Genomic DNA, 11,270 nt, shown 5'->3' with positions numbered 1-11,270 from the left:
TATATCATTCTGTGTACCGCTGCATACCCATAGCTCAGCCCTGACTTATAATTGAGAGAATGCTGTATTTGGTTTTCTGTTCATGAGTTACTTCACTAAGGACAATAGCCTCCAATTCTATCCGAGTTGCTGCAAAAGACATTATTTCATTCTTTTTTACAGCTGAGTAGTATTACACAATGTGTGTGTATATATGTGTGTGTGTGAATGTGTGTGTATACACCACATTTTCTTAATCCACTCATTGGTTGATGGGCACTTAAGTTGATTCTGTATCTTTGCAATTGTGAATTCTGCTGTGATAAACATGCATGCGAGTTGTCTTTTTGATGTAATGATTTATTTCTCTTTAATGGGACTGCTGGGTCAAATGGTAGATCTACATTTTGTTCTTTGAGAAATCTCCATAGTGTTTTCCACAGAGATTGTACTAATTTACATTTCCACCAGCAGTGTATAAGTGTTTCTTTTTCACTACTTCTGCACCAACATCTTTTGTTTTTGACTTTTTAATAATGGCCATTCTGGCTTGGGTAAGGTGGTATCTCATTGTAGATTTAATTTGCATTTTACTGATGATCAGTAATGTTAAGTGTCATTTCATATGTTTGTTGGCCATTTGTATATATAGCTTCTTAGAAATGTCACTTCCTTTCATTTGTCCATTTTTTGATGAGATTTTTTTCTTGCCAATGTGTTTGAGCTCCAGGTAGATTCTCAAAATTAGTCATTTGTTGGAGGTACAGTTTGCAAATATTTTCTCCCATTCTATAGGTTGTCTGTCTTTAACCCATTTTGCATAGAGTGTGAAATAAGGGTCCAGTTGTATTTTTCTGAATGTGGGTATTATTTCCTTAACGCATTTATTGAAGAGATGTCTTCCCCATTATGTGTACTTGGTAACTTCGTTAAAGATCAGTTGACCATAAATGCATGGATATATTAATATTTCTGGGCTCTCCATTCTGACCCATTGTTTCATATATCTGCTTTCATGCAAGTACCATGACGTTTTAATTACAGTAGCTTTGTAGTAGATTTTGAAATCAAGTATTTGATGCCATCAATTTTGTTCAAAATTTGTTTGGCTATTAGGGGTCTTTTGTGGTTCCATATTAATTTTATGATTACCTTTTCCATATCTGTGAAAAATGTCATTGGGATTTTAATAGATTTTGCATTGAATCTATAGGTTGCCTTCGGTAGTAGAGGCATTTTTATAATATTCTTCAGATACATGAACGTAGGATTCCTTTTTATTTATTGTGTCTTTTTAAATTTTTTTCATTAGTGTTTTACAGTTTTCAGTATGCAGGTATTTAATCTATTTGGTTAAACTTACTCCTAAATATTTCATTTCTTGATTCTTTTGTAATTGCATTTCTTTCTTTATTTCCTTTCAGATATTTAGATTTAGAAACACTATTGATTTTTGAATGTTGATTTTGTGTCCCACATTTTCCTGAATTTGTTTATTAGTTCTAACAATTATTTTCAGTGGACTCTTTAGAGTTTTTGATATATAAGATCATGTCTACAAACAGTGACAATTTAATGTGTCTGTTTTCAATTTGGATGCCATTTGTTTCTTTTTCCTTGCCTAATTGCTCTGGCTAGGACTTTTAGTACTATGTTAAATAGAAGTGGTGAGAGTGGGCATCCTTGCCTTGTTTTTTATCTTGGAGGGAAAAACTAAACTTTTCACTATTAAGTATGATGTTAGCTGTGGGCTTGTCATATATTACCTTTATTGTGTTAAAGTATATCCTTTCCATTCCAATTTTTTAAGTTTTTATCATGAAGGAATGTTGAATTTTGTCAAATGCTTTTTTTTGCATCTATGGATATTATAATATGGCTTTTGCCTTTTATTCCATTAATATGGTGGAATAATATTGATTTTCATATGTTGAATTATCCTTGCATCCTAGAAATAAATCCCACTTGAGCATGGCAGATGTGCTGTTGGATTAGACTTACTAGTATTTTTTAAGGATTTTTGTATCTATGTTCATCAGGAATATTGGCCTATAGTTTCCCTTTTTCATAGTGTCATTTCTGGCTTTGGTATCAGTAATGCTGGCCTTGTAAATGAATTTGGAAATATTCCTTCATCTTCATTTTTTTTGACTAGTTTGAGAAGAATTGTTCTTCTTTAAATGTTTGGGAAAATTCAAAAGTGGAGCCATCAGGTACAGGACTTTTCTTTAATGAGAGTTTTTTTATGATTATTATTACTGATTAAATCTCGTTACTCATTATTGGTCTGTTTAGATTTTTTTTATTTTTTCATGATAGTCTTTGTATATTGGTGTTTCCAGTAATTATCTATTTATTCTGGGTTACTTGCTTTGTTGGTGTGTAATTGTTCATAGTAGCTGCTTCTAATCCTTTGTATTTCTGTGGTATCAGTTATTATGTCTCCTCTTTAATTTCTAATTTTATTTGTTTGTGTCTTCTCTTTTTTTCTTAGCGTGGGTAAAAGTTTGTTGATTTTGATTATCTTTTCAAACACTTGGATCTTGTTTTTTATCCTTTCACCCACTGTATGTTTTTTGATTGGAGAATGTAATATATTTACAGTTAAAGTAATTGTTAATTGGAAAGAAGTTATGATTGTATCTTGTTCATTTTTTGTCTGTTTTGTATTTCCTTTGTTTCCCTGTTCCTTTCTTTCTATTTTCCTTTGCAGTTTGATAATTTTCCTTAGTGACATACTTTGATCCCTTTCTCTTTATGCTTTGTGTATCTACTATAGGTTTTTTGCTTTGTGGTTACCATGAGGATTACCATAAAACATTATACTTAAAAACAAATTTATTTTAACATAAATTTCTATTGCTAACAAAAACTATACTTTTCTTCCACACACACACTGTGGGTTTATTTATCATAATATGCATCTTTTTATACTGTGTATATCCCCTAACAATTTTTTCACTTCTGTTGTTTTGAATAGTTTTAACTTTTAAGCTGTATACCAAAGATAATAGATGATTTACACATAACCATTATTGTATAAGAATATTCTGAATTTGACTATATATTTACCTTTACCATTGAGTTTTTTACTTTCATATGTTTTCGTGTTGTTAATAAGTGTCCTTCATTTCAAGTTAAAGAATTCCCTTTAGCATTTCTTGTAAGGCCAGTCTAATGGTGATAAAGTCCCTCAGCTTCTGTTTGTCTGGCAATATTTTTATTTATCCTTTATTCCTGAAGTAAAGTTCTGCCAGGTATAGCCTTTTTGATAGCCACTATTATTCCTATCAGCATTTTGAATATATTATCCCTCTCCCTCCTGGCTTCTAAGATTTCTGTTGACAAGTTCGCTGATAACTTAAAGGGTTCCCTAATATGTGATGAGTCTCTTGTCTCTTGCTGCTTTCAAAATTCTCCCTCTTTGACTTTTGACAATTTGATTATAATATGTCTCATAAAACAGTATTATCTTTTTATCCATGGGGGGATTGTTTCCAGGACCCCCCATGGATACCAAAATCTGTGGATGCTCAAGTTCTTCATATAAAATGGCATCATATTTGCATATAACCTATGCATATCCCATGTACTTTAAATCCTCTCTAGATTACTTATAGTACCTAATACAATGCCTTAATATCACTTCTTTCTCATGAGTTCAGTGTAGTACTTGATGCAAGGCAAATTCAAATTTTGCTTCTACATTTCTGGATTTATTTTTTTCAAATATTTTTGATCAGCAGTTGATCGAATCCACAAATGTGGAACCCATGGATATGGAGGGATGACTAATTTTATTTGAGTTTCTCTTTCTTGGGATTCTTTGAGAAATATGAATCTAGATGTCTATTTCCCTCATAAGATTTGGGAATTTTTGAGCTATTGTGGTTTTTAAATAAGCCTTCTGTATTAGTCCATTCTCATGCTGCTATAAAGAACTGCCTGAGAGTGGGTAATTTATAAAGAGAGAGATTTAATTGACTAACAGTTCCACGTAGCTGGGAGGCCTCAGGAAACTTGCAATCATGGTGGAAGGGGAAGCAAATATGTCCTTCTTCACATGACAGCAGGAAGGAGAACTGCTGAGTGAAGGAGGGAAAGCCCCTTATAAAACCACCAGATCTCATGAGAACTCACCCACTATCACGAGAACAACAGCACGGGGGAAACCACCCCCATTGTTCAATTAGCTCCCACCAGGTTCCTCTCACAACATATGGGGATTATGGTAACTACAATTCAAGATGAGATTTGAGTGGGGACATGGCCAAACCATATGACCTTCTCCTCCTTTATCTTTGTCTTCTACTTCTGGAACTCCCATAATTAGAGTATTAATATGCTTGATCTTGTCCTGTAGGTCCCTAGTTCTTTCTTCACTCTTTTTATTCTATTTTGGATTTGTTTCCCTAATTGTCTAATTTCAAATTACCTGTCTTTGAGATTGCTAATCCTTTCTTCTGCATCAAGTCTGCTATTGAAGCTCTATATTAAAATTTTCAGTTCTGCTTTATATTCTTTACCTACAGATTTTCAATTTGGTTCCTTGTTATGTTTTCTATTTTTTAAAAATTTCTAATTTTGTTTATTCATTTTTTTAAAATTTAATGTAATTGTGTTTCTTTAATCTCATTGAGCTTCTTTAAGAAGTTAAAGAAGAGTTAACTTCTTAAAGTTAAGGAAGTTAACATCTTTAAGTTTAAGATGTTGAGCTTCTTTAAGAGTTAAGAAAGAGGCACACAAGAATTTTGAATTTTATGTCAGGCAATATATAGATCTCCATTCCTTTGGGACCAGTTGCTGGATCTTTATTAGTTTCCCTTGATGGTATCATGTGTGCCTCTTTCTTCATTATCTGTTTAGCCTTGCAATGGTGTCTGTGCTTTTGAAGGAACAAACACATTTTACAGTATATACAGACAGTTTTCTGCAGATTAAGACCTTTTTCTGTTAGGTTGTTGGGCTGATGAGATAGTCTTCAGGATTGTGGTTGGAGCCAGGTCACATGGCTGCCATTGGGTTGGCAGTGGGGTTCACAGTTGGCAGGACTACTACCAGGGGACCTCTAGGTGATGGGGATCCTATCTGTTCTTGGGTGAATTGGATTGTCTCCAGGATCTTCGTCCATAGGGCTAGCATTGGTACTAGGGTTTGCTCAGGGTCTATAGACAGCAGACCCATAACTAAGTATGTGAATGTGTGTGGCTTCCTCCAAATCCCTAAAAGGTCCCCTGTTGGGTCACTTGGTGAGTCTCTGGGCAGCAGAACTGTCATGGTCCATGACTGGAAGTGACTGGAACTAAATCTTAGAGTTATTTCAGGGTTTACAGCCAACACTGAGGTCTTCAGGTCTGTATCTGAGGTCACAGGTGGGCATGTCTTCTGGTGAGTCTCAGGGATGTAAGGCCTGCTCTCAAACCCCAGTTGAAAGGTGCTAAAGATGAATTACAGGGCCATTTCAAGATCTACAATAGAATCAAGGTCAGCAGGTCAGGCTACAGGGTCACTGCTGGGATGTCTCTTTCCAGATTCTTGTTTTGGAAGTATTGTTCTCAAGCCACAGCCTAGAAAGTTAGAGCTGCTTTTTAGGGCTGTTTTAGACTCTGCTGTGGCACTTAGTATGGCTGACGTGTCTGTGGGGATGCAGTTATGAATAGCTCACAGCAGGTTCCTGAGTGGGCAAAAATGCTCATAGTCCCTAGAGCTGGCCTGGGGCCAAGATTCAAGGCTGTTTTGGGATCTTCTGTGGGACCAAATTCAGAAAGCCTGCACTGAGGACTCAGGATCTTCCTCTGGGTTCTTATGCAAGGAAGACTGGTCTTGAACCACAACTAAGAAAAGCTGCAGCTAACTTACAAGGTCATTTCAAACTCTAGAGCGTAGTCTAACAACAAGGCTATCTCCCAATGCACTAGTGTATGTGACTCTTCCCATGCCCCTTGGCAGATGGTTTTGGTAATGGGACCAAGGCCAAATGGAGCTGCAATCAAGCCCACAGAGAGACAGGGCCATTTCTGGGTCTGGAGCCATGACCATAGCCAGTGAGTCTTCCACCTGGGTGGAAGACTACCCTCTCTCAATTAACTTCCTCATTCTTGGGCTCTAATGGAGTTGTACAAATCCCTACCTAAATCCCGAGGCTTCCACAGGTGCATTTATCCATGGATGGCTGTGAAGTTATTGTTGTTGTGGGGGTATAGGGGTGGGGAACCTGACATTTTGCTCAACTACTTTTGTCTGAGAAAATATTTACAGAACTAATTGCAGGTGTAAACACATGTACACCTGCTGCATCATTACTATTAATATATTACATTGAATTGAAGATATCATTTGTATAATGCAGATATTATTTTAGTCTACTAAAGAACAAACTTCCCATTAATCTAAAATATGCTGTGACATTTTATAAATAGATGAATCCTGATTTTATTGAATTATAGCATGAGAGATGTTTTGTACTACTATTCATAAGACCAATTCTTACTCTGAGTTGTTTATATTTAAAACAGAAATATCTGGACTGCTTCTCAAATGAACATGCACCCCTGCAGTAGTTAACTCCCTCCATTGCTATAAGCAAATCTCTGTCTATATAAATATATGTTATAATGATAACTTTACTTATTTGTGTTTTTCTTGTTCTGAATTTAAAGCACAGATAAAATTTGATGGAACAGTACCTTATATGCAATTACATAAACACTTTTCACATCCAGGTCAGTATTTCTAAATTTACAGATAGCCAGTGTCAGAAAGAGCATTCCCAGAAAAAAGAGAAGAAAAATGAGATGTGGGGAAAGGAGAGTGGAGAAATGGAGTCATTTAGTTATTAAGGGGTTATCTGAAAATCAGCTGAAATTATGATATATACATGTTTATTTTTGTTAATATCCACTATGACTCACTCATATTCTATGGATGCTAGATTTTGATTTGTTTTGTATTCTAAATGAATAAATTCCTTTTTTTGTTCCATTTATATCAACACTAGTAACTGTCAGAAAGACAAATTTCTATCATATCATTTTCCATCCTCTCTACTTGAAACCTATTTTTTCCTTCTCTTCCTCCTCCTTGGCATCATAATTATGATGATCATCACCATCATCATTATACAAGAGTTTAAACTGAAATAATATACTATGACCATGATCAATATATGAGTTTAATTTTAAAATATTTAATTTATTGCACCCTTCTCTAATCATACTGCAATATGGCATCATTTCTGCAAAAACTAATTAGTTAAGATGGAATTATTGCTTAATTTGGACACTGTGTCAACATTTTAAAAGGTTATTTATTATCTAACATAAATTGATCACAACCACCACCATCACCATCACCATAAAAATATGTCACCTTATATAGTTACATCCTTTAAAATATGTGAAATGTTTTCAGATGTGTTATTTTTACTGGATTACTACAACCTTATGAGATAATGAAGTGTATAATTTTCATTATGGCCTGAGAAAACTGAATTTAGAAAGATAAATTAACATGCCCAAACTCCCACAGCCAGTGTAGAAACAAAATTTCTGACCTTGAGTTGAATATGCTTTTCTATACTTTTAATAGTTAACAAAGTAATCTCAAAATGGGATTATTAATTTTATTTTGTTCTTTATTATGCTAATTAGTCTAAGCTCCTCACTTTTTAAAATTGTTATTTCTGGTCAACCTTTGATTCAACTGTAACCTCATTGAAAATGACTAAAAAATTGGAAGATGTATCTGTGTGCAAATGGAATAAAAAATTTATTTTGTTCAATTGTTAAGACTATAAGCATGAATTATTGTGTTTGATGTATGGCACACTAAAGATTGCAAAAATATATTGCAAACCAAAAGAAATCTATTGTATTTAACAACTTAATCTCAATTCCTATTGGAAATACTTCATCCTTACATGATATATTGTTGCCAATTTATTGCATTACGTTGATTGTTTCTCAGAGCTGAGTCCAGTATCAGAGAAATACCAACATGATAAATGGTTCAATTATGATTATTTTAATAAGAAAAACAGACAACATTTTTCATGTGTTTGGACCTTTTGCATCATATTGATCAACAGTACTGTATTGCTTGTACAGTTGTTCATGGACTCCCCTCAAAATTGGATTCTGATATTATGAAACAAATAGTTTTTAGCATTTACCTACAGAATTATTCTTTCCAAAGTAAAAATCTGAACTATTTGAGTGGTGTTATAATCAATATTCCAATATGTCATCCCTCATATAAATATTATTTTCTTTTTTTTTCTTTTATTATTATTATTATTATTATTATTATACTTTAGGTTTTATGGTACATGTGTGCAATGTGCAGGTGAGTTACATATGTATACATGTGCCATGCTGGTGCTCTGCACTCACCAACTCGTCATCTAGCATTAGGTATATCTCCCAATGCTATCCCTCCCCCCTGCCCCCACCCCACAACAGTCCCCGAAGTGTGATGTTCCCCTTCCTGTGTCCATGTGTTCTCATTGTTCAATTCCCACCTATGAGTGAGAATATGCGGTGTTTGGTTTTTTGTTCTTGCCATAGTTTACTGAGAATGATGATTTCCAATTTCAGCCATGTCCCTACAAAGGACATGAACTCATCATTTTTTATGGCTGCATAGTATTCCATGGTGTATATGTGCCACATTTTCTTAATCCAGTCTATCATTGTTGGACATTTGGGTTGGTTCCAAGTCTTTGCTATTGTGAATAATGCGGCAATAAACATACGTGTGCATGTGTCTTTATAGCAGCATGATTTATAGTCCTTTGGGTATATACCCAGTAATGGGATTGCTGGGTCGAATGGAATTTCTAGTTCTAGATCCCTGAGGAATCGCCACACTGACTTCCACAAGGTTTGAACTAGTTTACAGTTCCACCAACAGTGTAAAAGTGTTCCTATTTCTCCACATCCTCTCCAGCACCTGTTGTTTCCTGACTTTTTAATGATTGCCATTCTAACTGGTAAGAGATGGTATCTCATTGTGGTTTTGATTTGCATTTCTCTGATGGCCAGTGATGGTGAGCATTTTTTCATGTGTTTTTTGGCTGCATAAATGTCTTCTTTTGAGAAGTGTCTGTTCATGTCCTTCGCCCACTTTTTGATGAGGTTGTTTGTTTTTTTCTTGTAAATTTGTTGGAGTTCATTGTAGATTCTGGATATTAGCCCTTTGTCAGATGAGTAGGTTGTGAAAATTTTCTCCCATTTTGTAGGTTGCCTGTTCACTCTGAGGGTAGTTTCCTTTGCTGTGCAGAAGCTCTTTAGTTTAATTAGATCCCATTTGTCAATTTTGGCTTTTGTTGCCATTGCTTTTGGTGTTTTAGACATGAAGTCCTTGCCCATGCCTATGTCCTGAATGGTAATGCCTAGGTTTTCTTCTAGGGTTTTTATGGTTTTAGGTCTAACATTTAAGTCTTTAATCCATCTTGAATTAATTTTTGTATAAGGTGTAAGGAAGGGATCCAGTTTCAGCTTTCTACATATGGCTAGCCAGTTTTCCCAGCACCATTTATTAAATAGGGAATCCTTTCCCCATTTCTTGTTTTTGTCAGGTTTGTCAAAGATCAGATACTTGTAGATATGTGGCATTATTTCTGACGGCTCTGTTCTGTTCCATTGATCTATATCTCTGTTTTGGTACCAGTACCATGCTGTTTTAGTTACTGTAGCCTTGTAGTATAGTTTGAAGTCAGGTAGTGTGATGCCTCCAGCTTTCTTCTTTTGGCTTAGGATTGACTTGGTGATGTGGGCTCTTTTTTGGTTCCATATGAACTTTAAAGTAGTTTTTTCCAATTCTGTGAAGAAAGTCATTGGTAGCTTGATGGGGATGGCATTGAATCTGTAAATTACCTTGGGAAGGATGGCCATTTTCATGATATTGATTCTTCCTACCCATGAGCATGGAATGTTCTTCCATTTGTTTGTATCCTCTTTTATTTCCTTGAGCAGTGGTTTGTAGTTCTCCTTGAAGAGGTCTTTCACATCCCTTGTAAGTTGGATTCCTAGGTATTTTATTCTCTTTGAAGCAATCCCTGGGATGCAAGGCTGGTTCAATATACGCAAATCAATAAATGTAATCCAGCATATAAACAGAACCAAAGACAAAAACCACACGATTATCTCAACAGATGCAGAAAAGGCCTTTGACAAAATTCAACAACCCTTCATGCTAAAAACTCTCAATAAATTAGGAATTGATGGGACGTATCTCAAAATAATAAGAGCTATCTATGACAAACCCACAGCCAATATCATACTGAATGGGCAAAAACTGGAAGCATTCCCTTTGAAAACTGGCACAAGACAGGGATGCCCTCTCTCACCACTTCTATTCAACATAGTGTTGGAAGTTCTGGCCAGGGCAATTAGGCAGGAGAAGGAAATCAAGGGTATTCAATTAGGAAAAGAGGAAGTCAAATTGTCCCTGTTTGCAGATGACATGATAGTATATCTAGAAAACCCCATTGTCTCAGCCCAAAATCTCCTTAAGCTGATAAGCAACTTCAGCAAAGTCTCAGGATACAAAATCAATGTACAAAAATCACAAACATTCTTATACATCAATAACAGACAAACAGAGAGCCAAATCATGAGTGAACTCCCATTCATAAATATTATTTTCAAATAAGCAATCACAATATTATAGACTGGGTAATTCTTGCTTCTAGGCAGGTTTCTCTTTGCCATTCTTACTCTTGAGGACAAAACTGTTCAATTTAACCTACACTAATCACCTCCAGAACTAGAAGTATGATGCTGGTTCCCTCTTAACTCAAAAAGATGTTATAAAAATTAATGTCAATATCTTAGGCATGAATAAGACAATTATGCAATAGAAAAAAGAATGTTAGTTTAAAAGTCAAATGCCCTGAGTTATCTAATCCTGTCTGTGTCATCAATTACCTCGTAGGCATTGATGCCTTCTTCCCTCAGTATCTTTGATTCATGAAAATCTGTTGAGCATCTAAGAGTGACCATTTCCCTTTCTCTTCTTCCTGAGCCAAAGTATGAGACACATGTCCCACCTGAGAGCACCTTGACATCACTCATCTCCAGGACCTTAGATTTGTTTCACTCCAGGTGTCTCTGAGCAGACCATCTCTGTGTAAGCTCTACCTGTCTTCCATGAATGTAACCAACATTTCCTGAATACACCTTAACAGGGTATTGCTTCATGCTTCTGATGAATGCTTCCAGTCTCCTCCCTGAGGCTGTTGCTGCAGTGGTGTGAGATTATATAGAGCCAATTGTGTGCTCATGCAAGTG

Source organism: Pongo pygmaeus, chromosome 3 (genome assembly GCF_028885625.2).
Source record: "Pongo pygmaeus isolate AG05252 chromosome 3, NHGRI_mPonPyg2-v2.0_pri, whole genome shotgun sequence".
NCBI classification, from domain to species: domain Eukaryota; kingdom Metazoa; phylum Chordata; class Mammalia; order Primates; family Hominidae; genus Pongo; species Pongo pygmaeus.
This window is presented reverse-complemented; position numbering follows the sequence as displayed.